The sequence below is a fragment of the Myotis brandtii genome, unplaced genomic scaffold (assembly GCF_000412655.1).
Source record: "Myotis brandtii unplaced genomic scaffold, ASM41265v1 scaffold365, whole genome shotgun sequence".
Classification (NCBI taxonomy): domain Eukaryota; kingdom Metazoa; phylum Chordata; class Mammalia; order Chiroptera; family Vespertilionidae; genus Myotis; species Myotis brandtii.
This window is the reverse complement of record NW_005364031.1, coordinates 2,318,808-2,340,441: the sequence shown is the minus strand read 5'-3', so window position 1 is coordinate 2,340,441 and position 21,634 is coordinate 2,318,808.

Below are 21,634 nucleotides of genomic sequence, written 5' to 3'. Positions count from 1 at the left end.
TCTACTCCTGTAAGCTGCTTTATGCCTTTATTTTTGACAGCACCTATCATTGGTTAAAATACAATATATTTATGTGACTATTTGTACATTTTTATGTGTTTCAAGAGAGCATGGTTGTTGTTTGTCTGGTTGTTTGTTTTTAATTGCTGGTACTCCCAGTTTCTAGGAGAGTTCCTGGCATATACTAAGTGCCTTATTAGCATACATTGGTTGATAGAATAATTGCATTATGACTCAGCAAAAATATTTTATGAGATTTAAAAAGATTCTAAAATGAAGGGAATACGACCAAGTACATAAAAGCTAAGTATATATAAACTGGTGTGAACCTTCAGTACTTCAATCATATCATCAACACAGCTATGTTAATACCTGGTGTAAGCCAAGTGCAATTCTAGGCACTGGAATTTCAAATATGTAGAAGACATGGCCCCAAACATCTGGCTTGGGTTGACCACAATGTGTAAACATAGATTCTATACTAGAAGTGATAACAAACTCCTAAGGTATCACAAATGGAGGATCAATTACTTTTGCCCAAAGCAGTTAAGGGAGGTTTCTCAGAGACTAGGACACAAGCCAGGCAGTTTGGGAAGTTTGGTGGTGGTGGGGAGTATGGTGGTGGCAGGTGGTATGTAGGGAGATCAATATTTCAGTTGGTGAACACAACATGTGCCAACACATAGTAGAATCATGCCTCTGGAAGAGATGACATGCAGGCTTCCTTAAAGCTGTGTATTCCTGGCTCCCTACTTCACCGCTCAGAAGCCAAACCTCTACACACTGCTACAGATACACTGGATTCTCTGACATCCAAGAAGCAAATAAATGGAGACTTCTACTTTTGAGAAAGACCCAATCTCCCTTTAGTTAAATGTTCCACAGTCCAATAAGAAGGAGGCCAGTGAAGTAGGAACAGTATTTTGTTTGTGTTTAGTTTAGCAGCTCAGTTGTATATGCTGCTGTGACCGAATCCCAGCTTCCTCTGCCAGCAAAAGACAGATGAGAACAGTCTGAACTCTATATGTAAGCAGTGACACACATAGTTCAGTGTTTTTTCTTCCTATTATTGTAATCCCAAATATTTCACAACATTAATATTTTGCCCCCTTTTTTGTTGTGAGTATATGAGGCATAAATGCAGAGAGAGCTAGTGTGTTTTCATAAGCTGATCACGACTCCTTGTGAGGTTTTTAGACATCTCTTGGTTGATATTCAATGTAATGTTAACCTTCACAACTGCTCTGACTACACTGGTAAGATTGAGTTTAACATATTCAATAAACTAGGGAATTGTATGGTTTCTGTGTTCTAATCCCAGTTCTATAATTAATCATTGTGTATTTTAAAACAAGGCATTTAAACTTTTTCTTAGTGTCCACATCTACTCATCAAGGAGCTTGGACTTGAGATTCTGTATTTCCTTATTCTAGAAAACAAAAAGACAAAAACAAAACAAAAAAAGGCTTCAAATGCAATTGGAAATCATTTACAATCACCACCAGTAGTTTTTTGAGTTTTTATTTTTGTCCATTTATTTAACATATTGACTTTTCAGATGTGTGAATCCTTCTTATGCCTTCTGATCTCTGTGTCTGTTACTCAGCAAACATCCCATCACAGTCAGAATGCTGAATTCAAAACAATTATTATTTTACATAAGAGTTAATGGCATTTATGTTGGTACATGTGTTTATGTCTGTGTATTTGGGTCTGTTGTATTTATCTTCCTAAATCTCTCAGGCTGGGATTATTTTAATCAACTAGGGATTTCAATCAATCAATGTAGGCTTTGTTCTTTCACCATAACTGTTATGAGTATGACTTAAATGAGAGGCTGGCCCTGGCTGGTGTGGCTCAGTTGTTTGGAGCATCATCCAGTATACCAAAAGATTGCAGGTTCCATCCCGAGTTGGGGCTCATGTGGAGGGCAACCAATTGATGTCTCTCTCTCTCTCTCTCTCTCTCTCTCTCTCTCTCTCCACTTTCTGTCTCTCCCATCCACTTAGTTGCTTGTATAGATCTTTGAAAATGTTTTTAAAAATCCATGTGCACGACACCCCATTTTTTTCTCTGCCTGAAATGATAGGCAATACTAACTAAAAACCCTTTTATTTGCTTGATGGAAGGAATCTTGTGCTTCTGGATCCCATTTTGATCTCAGAAAACCTACATGATGGCTTAGATTACAAGAGAGAAAATATTCCCTTGCAACACTCCCGTAATGCATTCACTTCCCACGTAGCATATTTAGCTACATTTAAGGCTTAGAATAATTTGAGATGTATTTCTATGTGTTGAATGAATTCTTTATATATTTTGGATATATCAACTAATAATCAGATATATTGTTTTAAAAAATTTTATCCCCGGTAGGTTGATTTTTTATTTTATTGATGGTATTCTTTGCTGTGAAAAAGTTTTTTAGTTTGATGTAGTCCCATGTGTTTATTTTTGGTTTTTTTGCCCTTACCCAAGGAGATATATTCAAAAAGATATTTGCTAAGACTGATGTCAAAAAGCTTACTGCTTTTGCTTTCTTCTAGGCATTTTATGGTTTCACAATTTACATTTAAGTGTTTAATCCATTTTGAGTTTTCCTTTTATGGTGTAAGAAAGTGGTCCAGTTTCATTCTTTGCATGTAGCTGTCCATTTTCCCAACACCATTTATTAAAAGAACTGTTTTTCTACATTCTATATTTTTGCCTCCTTAGTCATATATATAGGTGTTGGCTTATTTCTGGGCTCTCTGTTATGTTCCATTGATTCATATATCTGTTTTGGGGCTAGTACTATCTATACTAATAAAAGGGTAATATGCTAATTAGGGTGGACATCTTCCGGATGTCCATCCTGACATCCATCCGGACAAAGCCACAGCGGCTGCGAGGCCCGGGGCTCAGGCAGCCATGGGCTCAGGCAGCCTTGAACCCTGGTGGCTGTGAGGCCCAGGGTTGACAGCAGCCATGGGCTCACAGCAGCCAGGGGCTCACGGCATCCGTGGGCTCAGGCAGCCATGGGCTCAGGCAGCTGTGAGGCCCAGGTCTCAGGCAGCCATGAACCCCAGCGGCTGCGAGGCCCGGGGCTCAGGCCTCGCTTCCGCCGTGGCTGGCAGTGGCAGTGGCAAGCAGCAGCGGGGTGATGGGGTGGCGCCTTCCCCTGATCAGCCCAGTTGCTTCAGCTTAGGCCTGCTTCCCCCAGAGGGAGTGGGCCTAAGCCGTCAGTAAGACAACCCCAAGGAAATGTAAGAGGGGGCAGGCCAGGCTGAGGGACCCCCCCCCCAGGGCCCCAATTTTTTTGCCCCAGGCCTCTAGTCTATAATAGTAAAAGGGTAATATGCTAATTAGACTGGACATCCTTCCAGGCATCATTCCAGATGTCCTTCCAGACAAAGCCAGGGCTGGTGGGAAGCCTGGGTCCTGGGTGCTGGAGGGAAGCCGGTGCCAGCATCTGGGGGAAAGGAAGGCCTACCCTTGTATGAATTTTCATGTATTGGGCCTCTAGTAACCTTATAATATAGGTTGAAATCATAGAGCATGATATCTCCTGCTTTGTTCTTTTTTGAGATTGCTTTGGTTGTTCAGGGTCTTTCATGGTTCCGTATAAATTATAGGGTTATTTGTTCTAGTTCTATGAAAAAATGCCTTTGAATTCTAATATGAAATGCATTGAATTTATAGATTGTTTTGGTTGTATGGATATTTTAGTAATATTCCTTCTTCCCATCCATGAGCATAGTGTATCTTTCAATTTATTTGTGTCATTTTTAATTTCTTTCATCAATGTCTTCTGATTTTAAGAGTACAGGTCTATCATTTCCTTGGTTAAATTTATTTGTAGGTATTTTGTTCTTTTTGGTGCAATTGTAAATTACATTGTTTTCATTATTTATCTTTCTGATAATTCATTATTACTCTATCAAAATGAAACAGACTTCTGTTTATTAATTTTATATTCTTTACTAAATTTATTTGTTAGTCTAATGGTTTTATGGTTGAGTCATTGGGGTTTTCTATATATACAAGGCAGGCAAAACTAGGTTTATAGTTGATCATATGGAAAATTATACAATAATTAGTGAATAATAATACAAGAATAAAATGTGTTTTGTGTACTCACAACTGTAAAACTACTTTTGCCCTACCCTGTAAGATCATTTAATCTGCAAATATTGAGTGATACTTATTTCTTTCAAATTTGGATGCCTTTTATTTTTTCTTGCCTAATTGTTAGGTATAGGGCTTTCCCTGAACAAAAAGGTAGAGAGAGGGGATCCTTGTCCTGTTCCTGATCTTAGAGGAAAAGCTTCTTGCTTTTCACCATTGAGTATGATGTTAACTTAGGTTTCTCATATGTGCCCTTTATTATGTTGAGGCATTTTTTTCTATGCTCACTTTGTTAAGAGTGCTATCAATAATTGATGATAGTTTTGTCAAATGCTTTCTTTACATGTATGGAGCTAATCATGACTTCTATCTTTTGTATTGTTAATATGATTATCCCATTAATTTATATGAGGATATTGAACCATCCTTGTATCCCTGGTCAAATCTCACTCAATCATAGAGAATGATCCTTTTAATGTGCTACTGAATTCAGTTTGCTAATATTGTGTTGAAGATGTTTGCATCTATGCTCATTAGGGATATTTTAATTTTTTTTTTGTAGTGTGTTTGCTGTGGTTGATATCAGGGTAATGTCAGCCTTGTAATATGAATTTGTAAGTGTGCCAAACTAATCTTATATATTAAGACTAAATTGTGAATACTCTCATTTGATGACATTTTTATGTATGTTATATTCATCTTTACATAATGTGGAAATCTCATTGCTACTAGAGTAAAACCTAGTTTACATGATTTTAGGGCATTTATCTGTATTCTTACCTTTTTTATTTTTTTAATTTGTATAACTGAATCCTATCTCTGATAATATTAATTAATATTAATTTTCTTGGTTTCTATTCATATTTTAAAGATATTTTAGAAAATATAATTATAACAAGCATTTAAAGCACACATATGATCACAATGAGCCAGATATTAGCTATATGTGAAGGAATTAAGTACCTTAAAATACATTGTCACAGATCCTGGAATTTTTGCTCTTTCCTGACAACCAAGGTCGATTTTCTGGCTGCAACTATGAAGACTGTTTTCAAGCAGTTTTGCAAACCCAGTCCTGTACACCTCAATTAATATATCCTCTTGGTTTGAGGGGTCAACACCACTTTTGTAATTATGTTGATGTTAAAACACAGAAATAACACTTTTATATTCTGCAAAACAGCTGCATTTATTTGCAGCTGTTGATGACAAAAATACCTCTGAGAACAGCTTGTATCTATTTCTGCTTAGTTGACAATAAGTCTAGGCACAATTAAGATGGCAGAACATGCTATGCTCTTCTGCTAGAGCCCCACTTCTGCTGCCACACCTTCTTAATGGCTGCATTCTGCCATCTTCTGCTTTAAGAATGTAGTGCCCCCCCTTCCATTTCCTACTTTCAGTTCACAGATTTAATGCCTGTTAGGACACTTTTGAATTGATCAACTTATTGCCCTTTACATGAAAGGATTTCAAGTGTGCTCCTAATCCAGCCTTAGAATCTTGAGCCTTTTATCCCTAATTGTGAAATAAATGTTATAAATTCATGAGCAGGTGGCTCACAGAGTTGTTAAAATTACAAAATACAGTCAGTTCTGCTGCAATACTTGATTTAAGGACAGAATTTTTTTCAATGTGATTGGTATATTAGGGAACAGTTTCGACATAATGCAAATTTCACATTTGTTGATGTGCAATTTCCTTTTCCAGAGCCACCAGGTGAATGCAGAAAACTGATCCCAGTGAATGAGCTACATAGGGAGACACAAAATTAACACACACACACACACACACACACCTCAAATAACTGCCAGCTACCTCAGTTTACCATGTGCACTATAAGCCAACTTCATCTACATCTGGTTTTACAAATTTTGACCCATTGCTGAGAACCCTCACACTACAATCTAACAATAACTTACAAGATATTATTCTTTTGTTGGTCACTTTCACAAGCAAAGTCTGATTTTTAAAAGTAAAATTCAACATATATTATAGTATTTATGTATTTCAAAAGTAGTTAATATGTATAAAAGTGTGTGACTTTTTATTAATTTATAAGGTGCCATTGACAGAGTTTTTAAAGCATTAGCATCTGTGATGTTTGTTGCATTATTTTGTATAGAGTGATGATATTTGGGACATGTATTTATCATGATAAAAGAACTGACTCTATGAATCTTCTTCTATTCCCAACAGTGTCCCCTATTTCTCTAGGGGTATATCTAACAATACATTCTTTGGACCTATTCTGAGAACTATTTCACATACTTGACTGTTGTTGATGTTAACTTTCTGTTGTCACCGAAAAACTTTTTTCTTTTTTAAACGTGACAACAGATATGAAATGTCTTGAATATTACTCTAAAGTATTTGTTTTTTACTGGGAAGAATTCTGAGCTGGAGAATGCCCAAGGTAATGAGGCAAATCAGACCCATGCAGGTGAGGGTTCTGTGTAAAAGTTTCTTTAAGGAGACTCTGTGGCTCAACAGCCTATGGACTCCTGTAAGACAGACACTGTCTTATCATCTTTGAAGCTTCAATGCTGGGTATCCTGCCTGACTTGGAATGGCTCAACGTGTTCACTGAACTGAATTTCAGCAGCTCAAACGTGGATTGGTCCTCAAAATGGTCACCAAGAGACACTTTAAAAGTTTAAATAATGGTGCAGAAATAAATTTCTCCACTTAGGCAAGAAATCATTCTCAAGCATTTGGGGGGGAAATGTTTGACATTGAGAATGGAAACAAAATTGATTTTTAATTTATCCTAATAAATATGCACATTGAGCTCCTGCTTTATGCTTAATAATGCTAGGCACAGTGACTTTCCTCTAAGGATATGATTAATAATCATTCAATCCATCAGAAAACCAATTAATCAGAACATCCCACTTCCTCATAAGCAATCTATCTAAGTGTCTGTTCTGTATAGTTTAACATCATTTCACACTTTGGGTATTTTACTTTTTAAAATAATTTTTAGAAGGATTATAATTATTATAGAATCCTCTAGAAATAAAAATATGGAAATTCAATCTTATGTGATATTTATACAGTTAAAACTAAGAAAAAGAATGAAAAGCTGAAGTAAAACCATGGAGGCTCTGGAATTGTGAATATGGCTTACTCTAAATGTAGCCTCTGCTGCGTACCTCTGACTTCATTTCAATTAAGTGCATATTACAGCTCCCCAGGTGGGTAGCCCATCTGCTCCTCATGGAAGGCAATGCCACCCCAGCTTCTGGCTCTCTTCCCTAACAATTAGTCTCCTATATGCATTTTATATGAGTGTTGCCGAGCCTTGGATAGGTGTGAAGATTTGAACCTTCTATAGTTTTGCTGAAATCTGGCTTACGCATACACTGACAAAGAAATGGAGAGAGTAAATATCAATAGGAGAGGTTAGGAATTTCTATAAATGTTGTACATTTTTATTCCCTCCATGGTTATATGAATTTGAAATGATATTCTTCCAGGCTTAAAATAGATGAGTCCCCTAATAATAAATTCATTTTAAGTGATAATGTCATCCTTCTCTATCCTACTTCTCACTGAAGCTCAAATATAAGGGAGTTTTCCAAACATAGTTTAAACACATGTAACTAACCACAGTCCTGTTGTGCATTGACCTCTCTGTGTGTTCTACATGTTCTCAGTTATTCTAAGTGATCGCATTTGACCCCAGCTATTTTTTACTTTTGCCTTATAGCATTATTCTGAGTGGCAAAAATAAAACCAAACTAGAATTATTTAGGCCAAATGATACAGAAAGAAAGCCTAAGGCAGATTGGCTCGTTTGCATTTAGAAGAAGCCGCTGGAGAGTGACAATTCATGTAAAATATTGTTGTGAAATAGTTGAATGGGGAAAAAAATTTAGGAAAGCTCGGCTTAACACATTAAGATGCTATGTAATATGTCTCAAAAATAGGTATCCTGGAAATAGTCTGTCACCTTCAATATATTTACCCTAGTTTCTACCTGAAAGTTTAGTTGTCCTGGAATAGACATAACCTAAATTTAAGTACAATGTTATTGAATAATAACCTAACAAGTTCAGAAAATGAGAACTGAAATTGTAAGGTTTATCACTATCAATGTTGTATTAAAGTTAGTAATGAAGTTCAATATCAATAATTATTTCTATTTTAATTTTTCAGAAAATGTATTGTAGGTTACTGTTATAACTATAGTAGTTCCCCTTCATCTATGGAGGTATACTTCCAAGACGCCCCTGGATAGTATTGAACTTTATATATATTATGGTGTGTGGGGTTTTTTTCCTTATACATGCATACTTTTCCACTTAAAGGAGCACTTCACAGCTTCTCTTTGGCATATCCGAATTGCCAGCATCACTACCTTGTGCTTTGAGGCCATTATTAGTAAAATAAGGCTTACTTGAATAAGCACTGCAATACTTCAACCGTAAACAGCATGAATATACTGGACAAAGGAATGATTTATGCCCCAGGCATGACAAACAAGATGGTGTGAAATTTCATCATGCTACTCAAAACAGCATGCAATTTAAAATGTATTATATATTTTTGGAATTTTCCATTTCACATTTTTGAAACGCACTTTTCCATAAGTTACTAAACTTTGGAAAGGGATGAGGGGGGACTGCTCTACAGACTAATCTGTTGTCAAAAAAAGATAAAAAATAGCAGTGATTTGAGAAAAACAATAGAACTATGTCTCTTGCCTGTGACAATCCACAGGTAAGCAAGAGTTACAGGTCAGGAAGGCAATTCTGATCCTAGCGATCATACAGGGATCAGATTTATTTCTCTGCACCATTTCAGAGGAAGTTTTTCTTGACTGCAGGGTTGAAGCTGGCCACAGAAATCTTTGTATTTCTATCATTAAGAGAGAAATGAGGAGATGGAACACAGTTTCCTTTCTTTTTAAAAAAATATGTTTTTATTGATTTTAGAGAGAGGAAGGGAGAGGGAGAGAGATGGAGATAGAGATAGAGATAGAGATAGAGATAGAGATAGAGATAGAGATAGAGAGAGAGAGAGAAACATTGACAGTGTCTCGTGCACACCTCCTACTAGGGATTGAGCCCACAACCAGGCATTGAACCGGACCAAACCCATGACCTCTAGGTACATGGACGATGCCCCATCCACTGAGCTACCCTGGCCAGGCAACAATTCCCTTTTGAAAAGATGTGATCTAATAGTTGTATGTGTAATTTCCCATACTGACTTGCAAGTGAGGCTGTGAAATACAGCATTCTGTTATGCAAAGAAAGAAGAGGACAACGGATATTGGACAATCTCTCCATACCTATTAGTTAGCTGTTTGATAATTTTGTTTGTTACTAATTTAACAATAAAATATTTTCCCACTGATATAATAGAGAAGTTTTGCTTATTTTAAAACATATCAAGTTATCTTCTGTTTAAAACTATTCAGTGGTACACTATTTTCTACAAACCCTAAAGTTCACAAGGCCCTACTGGCTCTGTCTCTTGCCTACAATGCCAACACTTTATATGTTCTCTTCCTGATTTCCTATTTTCCAACTACAAAGACCTACTTTCCCTCTGGTGAACATCCCAGCCTTCCATTTCTGTTTCATAGCTCTTGTTACTCTTTCATTAAGGAATGTTCTGCTTATAATTCTATGTATAACTGTTTCTTCCTTGTCCTTGGAAGTGCAGCTTAAGTGCCACTTTTTCAGAGATACTTTCATACTCTACCTGGTTTCTCCATATTTCTTCACCATTTTTTCAACTTACTGCATAGTACTGATACTATGATTATTCCTTATTCACTTTTTATATGTTTGCTATTTTATTTCCCTTGTAGAATACAAGCTCTATGAGGGCATAGATCTTATTTGTTTTCTTTCTGATGTAAGCCGACTCCAGAATAGTTATAGTCACTGAAACACAGTAAATACTAAGAGATGTTTTTGGAATTAGCAAATAAATACATAATTATTAACTCATATTATGCATATCTAATCTAATAATAGAGGAATATGCAAATTTGTCCATTACAGCATCACGTCATGACCGAATCAACAGGCTGCGTCCCTGCCCTCTGCTCAGGCAGCAGCAAGGCCCTGGGTAGGATAGGATAGGATAGGATAGGATAGGCGCAGGAATGGAAAAGGGAAGGGCACTGCACGCGGATGTGGGTGGCGACCATGGGGGGCGGAGCAGGTGCGCCTGGCGAGGGGCAGGGCGAAGGCGGTGGAGACTGGGGAGCCCCGCCCAGATGCGGGAGGCGGGCGGTGGTGGCCGTTGGCGGGGAGGCGCCCAAGGGTTCGGAACAGAGTGGAGGACAGTCTGAGGCTTTCTGGGTGGAGGCGCTCCTGCTTTGCCGTAGCAGCACCCAGGCTGCAGGGGCCTTGGCCACCCGTGCTGAGCCCAGGTGTCCTGGGCAGGGAATGGGAGCAGGACAGTGGCGGGGAGGCCAGGGAAGGGGGGCGGTGAACACCTGGCCGGGGTTGAGCCCTGGGCTGGGAGTTAACGCCCCCCCCCCCGCCCCCTCAATAGAAGCTTTAAGAGGGAAGGAGGGCAGGAAGAACTTTATGAAGGAGTCAGTAGAGAGCAGAGTTAAAGAAGGAAAGAGGGTGTATGAGTGAACTGTAGGAGCTATAATGAAAATCAAGTATAGTTGTGTACTGGGGACAGATTTTAAAAGTAGGAGTCAGAAAAGAAAAAAAGATAAATGATAGTGAATAATTAGGTAGATGGATATTAAAACAGTGGAAGTAAGTAGATACGGATGTGGATGAGAGAGAAAGAGGGAGGGAAGAAAAGTTTTAAAGGGGAGCCGGTAGAGCTTAAAAGGAGAATGGGAAGAAGGAAGAAATGGAGGAGGGAGCAAAGCAGGTTCGAGGGAGGAAGTGAAGAAAAAAATTAAAGTGAGAAGGAAGGAAAAGGGGAGGGAGGACAGGGGTAAAGATAAAGGAAAGAAGGAATGTGGGGTGGAAGGGAGGGTAGGAGAAAGATGGGAAGAAGGATGATGGAACAGAAGTAGGAAATAAGGAGGAAAGAAAAGTTTATAAATGGTGAGTCAGTAGGAAAAAGTGTTACATAAAGGAGAGAAAAATTGTGTGACAGGGAGAAGCCAATAAGGAAATCAAATGCAATTGTGTGTGAAGTGGATAAGATTTTTTAAAAAAGTTAATAGGGATGGCCAGGCCGGCAGGGGAACATAGTTAGGGGTGACCAGGCTAGCAGGGGAGGGCAGTTAGGGGGATCAGGCAGGCAGGCAGAGTGGTTAGGGCAGGCAGGCAGGTGAGCAGTTAGGAGCCATAGGTCCCGGATTGTGAGAAGGATGTCCAACTGCCAGTTTAAGCCTGATCCCTGTGTGATCGGGCCTAAACTGGCAGTTTGGACATCCCCTGAGGGCTTCCAGGTTGGAGAAGGTGCAGGTCGGGCTGAGGGACCCTCCCCCCGTGCATGAATTTTGTGTATCAGGCCTCTAGTACATATATAATACAGTATTTTTTGGAATGTTGTTTTATCAACTAAATGTCTTATGTCTTCTTAATATCTTAATTATAAATTAAAAAGAAAATATAAAATGTTGAGGTATAGTACATACTTACCACATCTAAATTATGGGCAGCCTGCTTACCATCATTTGGTCCTATGTAATAATATGCTTAGCTACAACATGACATTGTATTTTTTGTTAAGATTGTGGTACCAATGATTTTCATTTGCTTTATGCCATAGCCCTAGAACTCTATTGACTAAATCCTAAAAAAAACATTCTGAAATAGAGTCAAATATTTGTAGGCCTGCAAACAAAAGATCAATCTATAATATTGATCAGAAATAAATAGCTACTCCTGAGTCATATTAAATAATCTTCACATCACAAAAGCAACAAACTATTTTAGGAGAAATGTAACAAATATAGTCACAAAATTTTAGAAACAACATATCATGTTGACATCATTAGCACATATAACTTACAGAATTTTTAAAAAGGGCTATATTAAATTTTGCTCTTCATTCACTGAAGAGTGATATAAAATGACCCAATGTAGTGGAACTGAACACTTATTTCCTTCTGTTATTTATCATTTAAAATAATATCTTACTTTATATTCTTCACAAAACCTCACAGAAGAAAGGATAATCACTATATGATGATGCAAATGATCTCTCGGCCTTCTCAGAACCAGTTGACTGGACTAAAATAGAGAAGCTCAAAGTTTTCTAACACATAGTTCAAGATCATCCATTTAACCTGAAAAATGATAAGCTTAGAGGATTACCTTTGACTTATTTCTCAGTTGGCCAACTCATGGTGGAATAGCAGAGTCAACATTAGATAGAACTTCCTAATACTGTCTCCAAATTAAACAGATTTCCAAAGTAAAAGCCTTGGGATAAATAAACAAGGGGATCTCTATGAATCCTTTTAAAATCCCAGTGATTCTCCCAGAGGCTCAATGATGATTCCATTCAAAACAGTAGTAACTCCATTGTTACTATATTAATGTTAGTAACAACAGCTTGCCTATTTTATAAAAATAGCAACCTTTTCTTTCTTATATCCTAACATGTGACAAAAATATCTTATTTTATGATGACCTGAATGTGAATTCAAATAAGAAAACACTCTTAAAATTTAACTGTTAGTTTCCCTAACTAAAAAATGTACCTTAATTCACATGAAGCATCCAAAAATTGGCCTACATATTTTATCCCTATAAAGACCCTTTTTACATGATAAAGTAAGTGAATATTGATCACAGTGAAAAGTCTACCATATCAGCAGCCATCATCTTCTGAGAAAAACAACTTGGACTATTTCTTGAGCATAAGTGGCTGTGCTTTATGTTCTATTCCTTGAAACCTTGGCTATGGCTGATTGGATCTGATCAGATTTTTTTTCTCACTGAAAGCTTTGGTTGTGCAACACACAAAGGGGAATTAATCTAAAGAAGTTGTAGCAGAGCCCTAGCTGTTTGACTCAGTGGATAGAGCAGCGGCCTGTGGACTGAGGGGTCATGGGTTCGATTCGGGTCACGGGTTCGATTCTGGAAAAGGGCACATGCCCAGGTTGCGGGCTCCATTCCCAGTAGGGGTCGTGCAGGAGGCAGCCAATCAATGATTCTCTCTCGTCATTGATGTTTCTATCCCTCTCTCCCTCTCTCTTCCTCTCTGAAATCAATAAAAATATATATTTTTTAAAAAGAGTTGTAGCAGAGAAATGTAAGCTGATGAGTTGAGAGAAGGTGAAATGCAGTGAGGGATAATGATAAGGAAAACTGGAGGCAAAGGCATGATGGACTCACTAAGGCATGGTTATCAAACGTGAATGTGCCTTAGAATCACTTTGTTGGGAGTTTTAAAAATGCCAAGTCCCAGGATGTACGCTATATCAATTAAATCAGAATGTCTGGGGTGTTTTCTGCTGTCAGCAGTATGTTGTAAAGCTCCCCAGGAGATTGGAACGTGCAGCCAGTACTGAGAAGCACATGGTGGAGCAATGGGGAAACCTTTCCAAAGGCGAAAGAGGCCAGGCACCAGGGTTGCTGCTGTATCACTAGAATAGCTATTCTGTTTTGGATCCAGTTGGGATATAGTTTCATTCTCAGTGAAGCTTAAAAAATGTAACTTCTGTGCTTCCTTGATCAGTCAGTCAGGTAGCCTTATAATTATAAGGTAACTGAGGTAACTTGAGTTTGCATTAATCTTCACAAACTTCAAGGACAAATAATACGACCATTTTCAACCAAATCTGAACACTGCATCATTATATTAAATAAATAAAAGCCAAATAGGAGAACAAGGAGTTATTGTGCTTAACCAATTGGCAGGCCCATTGCAACTTTTCCAAACGTAATGTGACGGTAGAAAATATTATTCTTAGAATTGTTAAAAGGTGCTTGCACAAACACTGAATCTAAGACTAAAGTACCAAATAAAATCATAGCAGGCATATTTTCCCCCAGACAAAATCAGAGGTGCACTTAAAAAAAAGAAAAGCATTTGTGACATGGAAGACATGACTCAGAACTTAAACAAGGATGTGAGAAACTGCAAATATTAAAATTATTTTAAACGTTAATAAATACACTACTGAGTTTACACTGAGGAATTGCATGATACCTGGTTTGGTTAAAAAAAAAATACGCTTGCTAATATTTGAATACCAGATGAATTTTGTGTGCACCTAAATCCATTCCTTCTGCTATGTATAGATGGAAGACATACATTTGTATTTTAATTAAATATAGAATGTGTAACCAGTCTTTGTGTGTTCAACATTAATGGCAAAAGTATGACTTAAGTGCATATTTATTTTTGTAATAAATGTAGACCTTAGACTGGAGTTGTATGTTGACATCATAAAGGATTTTTTTCTTAAGTTTTTATTAATGTTTTTTCAACCTGTTTTTTATTTTCCCAAGAAATTACGCTTCCACTTGCATAAACTAGTCAGACTTTCAAGTTAGTTAAAGGTAAACATATTAATGGTGCATCAATGCTGAAAAAAACATACAAATAGTAACTGCTGAAATCTTAAAACAAGTGCATCTTTTCAGACTTTACTTTTAACTCCATTGCAGCTTTTAACTATTTTTAATATTTGTTTTCTTCCTCACTCTTAAAATTGTGAGAACGAAATGAAATATTCCAGATGTGTTTAAAATGTTAGTGACATACATTATTCTCTCCTACTGATTTCTGTCTTACTTTTGAGGTTAGTTATAAAAGTACATAAATAAAAGTGTTTAAAAAAGAAATCTGTGTAAAATGATGGTATAACCATTAACAGTGTTACCAGTGCTTTTATTATTTTATTTTTTTGTAAAAATACATGTCATATAAATTCTGGAACTTTTTCAGAGTATATTTAATATATGACCAACATTCCATTCTACTTTAAAATAAAAATGTTTTTTAAAGTAGCAAAATCTCTGAATCTTAGGACCATAATATATTTCACATACTCCCAACATAAGAAAATAATTACTGCCAAACAGAATGTGGTGGTGAAGGAGGACTCATGGTAGAATAAAACTACTAACAAAATGAATCTAACCGAATTTAAAAAATGAATAACAAAAATACACTGAAAGAGATGGAGGGATATTAGAACTAACCTAATTAACTGGAAAACAGGATCTTAACTGGATATTGTAAAGCTAAAGACAAATAAAAACTCTCTATATATGCTGAACTATAGTTTATGAATATATTTTTGCTGCCCTGTAGAGACAAACATTTTAGTTCTTAAACTTAAAAAACTTCATAAAAATGAGAAAATTATTTTATAAGTTTATTAACTACATAGAAACAATATGACTATGATCTTTGTAGAATATTGGGGATTGTCATTTATATTTGGAAAGCTTTTTTAAATCAAAATATATTGTGTCTGCAGTTCTAATGATTCGTAAGAAAAAAAGCATAATTGCCTCCACATAATAAACAAATTAGTCATGAGACAGTCTTTATGATCTTTTCCAGTTATGCAGAAAATGGATTTTTATGATAATGACCGGGTCAACCCCCAAGATGCCATTAATCTTAGGTTAAGATAGAAGAGAAACCAGATATACTTTAGCATGATCTAATTTTTTTACCCTGATGGTAGAAGTAGCTAAAGTTAAGCACGTTAGAGAATAATAATTTATCTTCTTATTCTCCTGGAAAGAACCTTTTAGGATAACTGAAGGCAGGATTGTCTATATGGCTTGACAGAAATGTCTTTTATAAGCACTTGGAAAAGTGTATTAACTGGAAATCTCCTACCTACTTAGCATCTAGCTATTTTAGTGAAAACCTTGCATTCCTCTCAAGAGAGGCATTTAGCTTACTCTGAAATGGACACTAAGTAGTCAGGCATTTCTTAATATTGGGCTAAGACAGATCAATGAGGAAGGAGCTTTGCCTTCTAAGTTATTGTTAAAAGTTTTATTCTCTCCATTACAGTGTGGACTTCTGAATTTTGTAGATTGTGTATTTCCAGGCAGGATGACAGTTATAATTTCCTTTTATGACAGATTCCTGATATTTGACAATGTAAATATAGTAGGACAGCATTTTTCCTCTAACATGAACTAGGAAATATGGCTTTAAAAAAGTACCTGAAATGACAAGCAATTTTAGACTGAATCATGTGTAATTCTTTATCTAAAAACTTTTCTCCACATTGCATGATAAATTTAGATAAATTTTAAAAAAAGAAAAGAAGAAAAGCACATGGCCATTTTTCCTCTCACTGTGGCTTTTTATCATTGCTTTGGAAGTCCTAGTTAATGCAATAAGACAAGAAAATTAAATTATAGGTATAGAGATTGTCTTGTTTCACAGAAAATCCAAATGAATCAATAAAGCAACTCCTGGAACTAATAAGCAATTATAGTAAGGTTGAAGGGTGCAAGGTTAATATATAGTCAATCATTTTCCTATATACTGGTAATAAACAATTGCAATTTGAAATTAAAAACACAGTGGCATTTATATTTGCATAAATGAGTAACTTAGATATAATTCTAACAAAATAAATACAAAATCTGTAATAAGGAAAACTAAAAAGATTGGTAAATTAAATCAAAGAAAAACTAAATAAATGGAGAGATATTTCATGTTTATGGATAGGAAGACTCAATATTGTCAAGATGTCAGTTTTTCCCAACAGGATCTATAGATTCATTGCAATCCTAAACAGAATCTCAGCAAATTATTTGGTAGATATCAACAAACTGATTCTAAAGATTATATGGATAAGTTAAACTCAGAATAACCAATGCAAATACTGAAGAAGTAGAACAAAGTTGAAGGACTAACACTATCAAACTTCAAGACTTACTGTATAGATACAGTAAGCAAGACATTGATTGGTGAAGGGAAAACAAATAGATCAATGGAACAGAAGAGAGCCTCAAAATAGGCCCACATAAATATAGTCAACTGATCTTTTATAGAGGACTAAAGGCAATGCAATAGCACAAAGATAATTTTTTCTACAAACAATGCAAGAACTACTGGGCAAGCATATTCAAAAAAAATAATGTAAGCACTTTATTGCCTTCACAAATATTAACTAAAAATGCATCATAGACCTAAATATAAAACACAAGACTATAAAACTTCTAGAAGGTAGCACAGGGGAAGCCTAGATGACATTGGGTTTTAAAATACAACACAAAAGGCATGATGTATAAAAGAAATCATTGATAATGTAGATTTCATTGAAATTAAAAACACCTGCTCTAAGAAAGTCACTATAAAGAGAATGAGAATCTCAGGTAGGTGTATTAGTTTGCTAGGACTTCCATAATAAAACCAAAGGACTTATATGCAAGCATCTAGGCCTAACCAATGGACCATTTCAGAGGAAGCACACAAACACATAGACATAGTCATGACCTGAAATATTTGAGTCTTTATGTGAACAAGAAGAACAAAATATAAACCTGAGAATCTCAGGTAGGTGTATTAGTTTGCTAGGACTTCCATAATAAAACCAAAGGACTTATATGCAAGCATCTAGGCCTAACCAATGGACATAGACAACAGGGGGGTGAGGGCATGAGTGGGGGGATGGGGGGTAATGTGGGATAAAGACACATATGTAATAACTTAATCAATAAAAAATAAAAAAAATAAAAAAATACCACTGAGTGGTTGGTAAATAAAATGCATTTATTTCCTCACTGTTCTGGTGGCTAGAAGTCCAAATTCACATCAGGAAGCTGAGTGTCTAATAAGGCTTCACTCCTTGGCTTGTACATAGTCACCTTTTTGCTGGGTCCTCACATAGTCTTTCTTCTGTGTGTATATTCTCCTAGCATCTCCATGTGTGTCCAAGTTTCTCTTCTAAGAACAACAGTTAGATTGCATTAGGACCACTAATACCCTCATTTTAACCTATTTTCCTTCTTAAAAGCCCTATCTCCAAATATAGTCACATTCTGAAGTACCAGGGGTTAAGCTTCAACTTGTGAATTGAAGTGGTACAATTTAGTCCTTAACAGTAGTGATAAATAATTTACATTAAATTATTTTCTATTAGTTACCACTATTAAAAAAATCAGTTTTACATTTCATAGATTTTTCCATACAATTTCAAACTCCATGTTTCATTCTAGAGACATTAGTCACAAAAAGCCAGAAAAGCCTTCACAGACTATAGCATTGGACATAGCCTTTGGTGTAACTGTGCCTGCAGTATAATCTTGCAATATATTTTACAGTTTTAAATTTACCCTCTAAATTTGTCTTTATACTACACTGACACGTATCTGATGTTCAATTATTTTTATCAATAATCTTATTGTTATGAGTAACTAAACATATATAAAAATAGAAATATTGCTTTTTAAGTTTGTGAATCTCCTTTAGTTTCATATTTTAATTTCTTAACAATTTTCTCAGTTAAATATAAAAATAAACTTTTAAATCAATTTCATTGAGAGCATGTATGTTTTTAAAAAGTGTTTGATATTTAATAATATTTATTCTTTGCACAATCATTCACAAAGTGAACTATTTAAGAAATTATGGTAAGGATGATTACAAAACAAAAGCCTATTGGCAATGTCTGTTAGTAAAAATAGCTTAGATGTTTCCCTTGTTAAATCATTTTTGTGTGTATGTTATATATAACACTCAGAAGAAAAATCATGTGGTGCTTATTTTTCATTTTACTAGACACTGTTTACATTGTGTTTTTTTTTAAAAAAAAACACATTTTAAGCTGTCTCTATGTGAAGTTATTTACTGCTATTTATTTTCTTTTTCACTTCAGAAGTCATAATTTTCTTTTTAAAAATCTGAAATAAATATATCTGACTTTTCAAAAGTTTCATGGAGTTGCACCCTCCGGGGGATATCATAGTTTGAAAGAACCTCCACAATATAAAATAATACTTCAATAACTGATGACCAATGAGATAACACAAATGCATACAAGAATTTTCTGAATTAATGACTAAATATACAATTACACCCAATGGTGAGCTTTTCTTTAATCAGGACTCTTCAGGGAATAGGAAAATTAATCAAACCATTAAGATTTTTATTTTATATATTACTAAGATTTTTCTTAAAAGTTCAATATTTTTTTGCCACATAAATTTACACTTTATAAGGCAATGTAGCTGATGCTGCAGGTTTAATTAATTTTCTTACTTTTATTACTTTTTTCCTAATTAACTATTTTTTAATGAAAGCCTTGAGATTACTATGCTCAGATATTATGTGCTCATTAATTTCATGCAGGCCATCACCTAAAGAGTCTTCAGAGACAACATCAAATAGTTTGGTAGCCTCAAATGGATGTGGGATGCAGACTCTGTACTGAAATGAAGGAAACATTTTCCAATAACTTGCCCTTCTTTCCACTCTCTGCAGAGCAGCCTTTGTGTGTGGTGTTCATTGGGCAGTTCTTACATATGATCATTCAGTAGCCCTTTGGTCTTTGGTCAAATAGTAAGAAGAGCAAAAAGGTAAAGATAAGACTAAATTGGAGGAGTAGGACACAGTGTAGGAATGTCAGCCTGACAGAGGAGTGCATGACTCTCCAGAGGATGAAAGATCAGTGTGTGATAGTGGGTAGAGGTGAATAAAACACCCGTACAGGTAGGAAAGGACGTAGTCCGTGTACTTGCATGCTTCTGACATGATGCTCATGGAGATCAGTCAGAATAGCAAATCTGCATTTGCTGCTGGCGTCATCTCCAGAAGTCAACCCTAGAGAAGCTATAGAAGAAGAAAACATGTACTGAGATAAACCAAATAAAATCTTTGTGAAACCTGTCCTTGACTGGGATAATGGGTCTCAGCTAGGGCAGAGGTGGCCGGAAGGCAGTGGCAGAAGAGGTTGAGAAGAGTTTATAAATTCTACTTTTTCTTCCTCATAACGTTGCCTGGGCAAAACTGTTTCCCCTCCTTTGCCATATAAATCAATAGTAACAGTCAAGACCACCAGTGGGCAGGAGGTTGCAGTTATAATTTGAAGGCTGCACAAAAGCCCTACTGGATTGAGAATCTAGTGATAAGAGATGCAGTTTATCCTTGTGTCCGCATCCAAACCTCCAGGGATGATAGGCTGCTCTTGACTTACTGCTTCTTTGTAAAAATGTTACAGGCAAAGCCTTGCCCACACTATTTGCTTTGTGCTATGCCAGCAAATGGGGTTGTCTAACATTTTGGTGACTGACTTTTCTGCCCTGAACGTGATTTTTTACTTCCTTTTAAACTCCTGAGAAGTGACAGAGATAGTCTCATTTTCACCAGTCTCCAGTGCACAACATCAGACAAGATAGCCTTTAACCCAAGGAAAAAGAAAGCACAGGGCAATTAATTACATACTCGAGTTACATATATACCGTAGAAGAAAAACAATAACATGTCAAAAACAAAAAGAGACTCATATTGGATTCAACAACAACAAAGCAAAACTAGATCCAATAAGATGTTGGAGAGAAGTATATGAGACAAAGGAAAGTGGGTGTTATAAGCTGGTAAGATTTTTAAAAAGCTGAAATATCTATTGCAAAATCCATCTATCAAACACTTAAGCCTCTAAATTTATAGTTATAACTGACACTGAGACAAAATAACTCACTACATAACAGAGAAATAAGCCTGGCCAGTGTCACTCAGTGGTTGAGCATCCACCAAGAACCAGAAGGTCACAGTTCAATTCCCGATCAGGACACATGCCCTGGTTGTGGGCTCGATCCCCAGTGTGGAGCGAGGAGGCAGCCAATCAATGATTCTCTCTCATCATTGGTGTTTCTATCTCTCCCTCTCTCCCTTCCTCTCTGAAATCAATACAAATATATTTTTAAAAGAGAGATAAATAAAAGCAGATTAATTCCTACAACTGTATATATGGTGAGCTGGACACCAGATATATCTAAATGGGAAAAGTAAAACTATAATGTTAATGGAAAATAAGGGGTTCTATTTAAACACACCCCAAACAAGTTAGAAAAAAAAATTATACATATATACATATATATATACATATATATATATATGTTAATATCCAGTACAAACCTATTTCTCAATGTTTAAAATTGATAAACTATTAGCATCTATTGTGACCATACACCAACAGAAAAATACAGATGAACAGAAGCTATGAAAAGAAATATAAGCCCAAACAGTTAATAAACATATAAAGAGATATACATGCTAATTAATAATTAGAAAAAATACATTTAAAGTGAGATATCACCCTAAATTAATTAGATTGACAAATATTAAAAATCTGGATAAACTTAAGTGTTGCTAAATGTGTAGATATAGGAGCTTGCATGCATTGTAAGAAAGTCTGTAACTAAAGAATTTCACTCTTGGGTATGAATCCCAGAAAAATGAACATTCAGTTCTATGAGGGACCAGGCATAAGGATTTAATATAGTGATTTTGTTGTGATATATGAAATTTGGTCAATCTAGGTGTTTGCTGGGTGATTATATATACTAATGTCAATATAAAGAAATACTAAAGACATATTACTTAATAAAAAAAGTAAGAATCAGATTAAGATGTGTAGTAAAATACTATTCAC